The sequence below is a fragment of the Stylophora pistillata genome, chromosome 10, assembly GCF_964205215.1.
Source record: "Stylophora pistillata chromosome 10, jaStyPist1.2, whole genome shotgun sequence".
Taxonomy (NCBI): Eukaryota; Metazoa; Cnidaria; class Anthozoa; order Scleractinia; family Pocilloporidae; genus Stylophora; species Stylophora pistillata.
The window spans coordinates 30,878,945-30,881,417 of NC_142528.1; the positions used below are offsets into that span (position 1 = coordinate 30,878,945).

At 39.5% G+C, this 2,473-nt stretch overlaps 1 long non-coding RNA gene across 1 annotated transcript; it reads left to right on the forward strand.

Annotated features, from left to right (window-relative positions):
* Nucleotides 1-744: 744 nt before the first annotated feature.
* Nucleotides 745-1,883, forward strand: LOC148722678 (uncharacterized). Its single transcript, XR_015992351.1, has 3 exons — nt 745-874; nt 1,235-1,386; nt 1,675-1,883. It is a non-coding gene; the product is annotated as an uncharacterized LOC148722678 (long non-coding RNA).
* The last annotated feature ends 590 nt before the right edge of the window (nt 1,884-2,473 follow it).

Consider the following 2,473-nt stretch of genomic DNA (forward strand, 5'->3'; position numbering starts at 1 on the left):
GTTTAGGAATTGCGTGATTCCACAGCTGATATGGATGCCAATACTTGGGACAGTCATCGCATCATAAGCAACAGGGTGTGGTCGATCCGCTATGCCACCCGGCAGCAGCAGTTCAGATTGCAGACGAACTTACTGTCAATCAGCTGGCCAGTCAAGCAGAAAATCAAATGGAGCTTATGAACACTTTACAAGTAAGTTTCAATCACCCTTATTCTCTCCTCAAATAAGATATGCGTCAATTTGTGTGGGAACTTCAAGACATCCCAACATGACGATAGATCTGCGTAAAAGGTGGAAGCATCTCATTTAAAACACCTCTAAGTGGGGAGAAAATAACTAAAGAGATTTTGTACTATATCAAGGTTGTGATAAGAAATGTTTCTCAGCAGATGTTCTAAGTCATTTGAATACTTCATTAATATTTTTATCAATAAATAAAAACATTAATTAACCTGTCACTGACAGGCTTTGCTTGGAGAGGCTGAGAAAGAAATGGGTACACTGTTAAAAAATCCTCTAGTTTGTTTCACTGTAGGTTCCCTTACCGAAGATCGATTGTTTTTGCTCACTTGGCAACTTGGCTAAGTCCAAGCACATTTTGAATTACTGCTGAGGAGTTGGCTTACTTTCAGCTTAACTACTCCGTGAACGTGGCAAAGATACTGCTCAGTTTTTCCCTTTGCCTTAGAGAGACTTAATTAATGTAGTGTTTTTTTCATTGCCTTGTTGTTGACTTAGTCGGCAAAACTGGAAAAAAGCATGAGGAAAGCATCAATTAAAAATGGAAAACTCCGAGAGCAGATCAGGCTACTCGCGGACAAAGTGAAGACACTGAACGACGAGTAGAGTTCCATCCTGCGTCTAGTCTCATCAGGTAGCTGCTGAAACAGTTTCATTTTCTCAATAATATTACTTTATATGGAGGATGTTGAGTGATTGCTGAGCAAGGTTTGTGACGGCTAGGGTATGCCTGACGCAAAAGTTATGTCGAGTTGTACTGTCTGCATACAGTAAAAACTCCCTTAAGCGATCACAGAGGGTGTAAAGTCTGTTTGTTTCAAAAGAGTAAGAGTATGGGAGGTCAAATTAAGACTTCTATGTACACTTGCATGATTTTTATAGTGCAGTTGGACTGTAAAGGTTTTTTATACACGAGAAAAAAAGAGCGACATCATGTGTTGAACGTAATGCACTTCTCAAATGTGCTTCGGAATCATGTTCTTGTTTTCCGCAGATGTAAGAAAGGACAAAGATCTGATTGCTAACCTCAAAAATGTTTGAGAAGAGCAAGATATACTCTTAGCTGAAGAAGGACAGGCATTTGACGTGGAAAGAGAACTCGCTGCTGAAAGAGGCGACTCTTCAAAAACAGATCCCTCTTCTTCGGTGAGAATAGATTTTATGGGTTTCATTTTGTATCCCTGTTGACTCTGTTCACACTCGTCAGTGCTAGTAGTGCTGTGGGTGTTGGAAATTAAATTAAGTCTTCTTTTTTTATTCTAACGCTCATTTGTTACTTTACCTGCTTTTAACTTGTATGACGAAAAGGGACATTATATCAGTTCGATATCATTTTGCAGTTATTATTGCGAAAGCTGTTTCACAATTTTCGACCTGAGGAGCTGGTAGCAAGACCTTAAAACTCTTTGTTTATTTGTTTCTTTGTTTCTTTAGAACCCTGATGTAGCAGACAAGGTGAATCCGACCACGGCTTCCTCAAGATCAGCGGAGAAATCCTTCAAGAACAGGAACAGCGGTGACATCCCATTGGCTCAGGTAAATCTTGACGAGCCAGTTCATTCCTGGTTTAATGTTGACGAAAAGTTAATCATAAGAACTTCCCTGATTCTGACATTTAACAATAATACCAACCAAAACTTTCATGGTAGGTCGAAGAATAAAATCAAATGATTTTTTTATTCAACGCATCGCCTCTAATGGCAGGAACAGGTGTGGATTTTACCTGGAATCTATGCAACTAATCAAGTCCTTGATGACTTGACTGAATACGTTGCCAATCTTGGGATCCTTGCGTTTGCTGGGATCGCCTCAGGGCAATCAATCATTGTAGGGTATTAAAGGAAATATGTGGTGAGAGGTGTTTTGAACTTTCTGCAAACGATCAAGTTGATATTTAGGTTGATTAAATAGAAGCGAGTTGCAGTAATCAGAGTGAAAGATACAAAAGCATTGACAAGTGTCTTCTTCGACTGCATGGAGATTCCCAGGAATCTTTGCGCGAACACAAGACTCCGATAAAGAGCAATCCATTCATTGCGTGTCTAATTCGTTTTTTGGTTACTTAGACGTGAAAATTGATTTCGTCGAAAGAAAAATATGTGGAATAGGACAAAAAGTTAACGGACAGCTTTTTCATGTTTGGTATCCTCTGTCCTGAGACAACGGGGTGACGGTATATGTCATTTATCCAGTTGTCTAATACATGTGCGTTATTAACCAAGCGTGAGGTCAA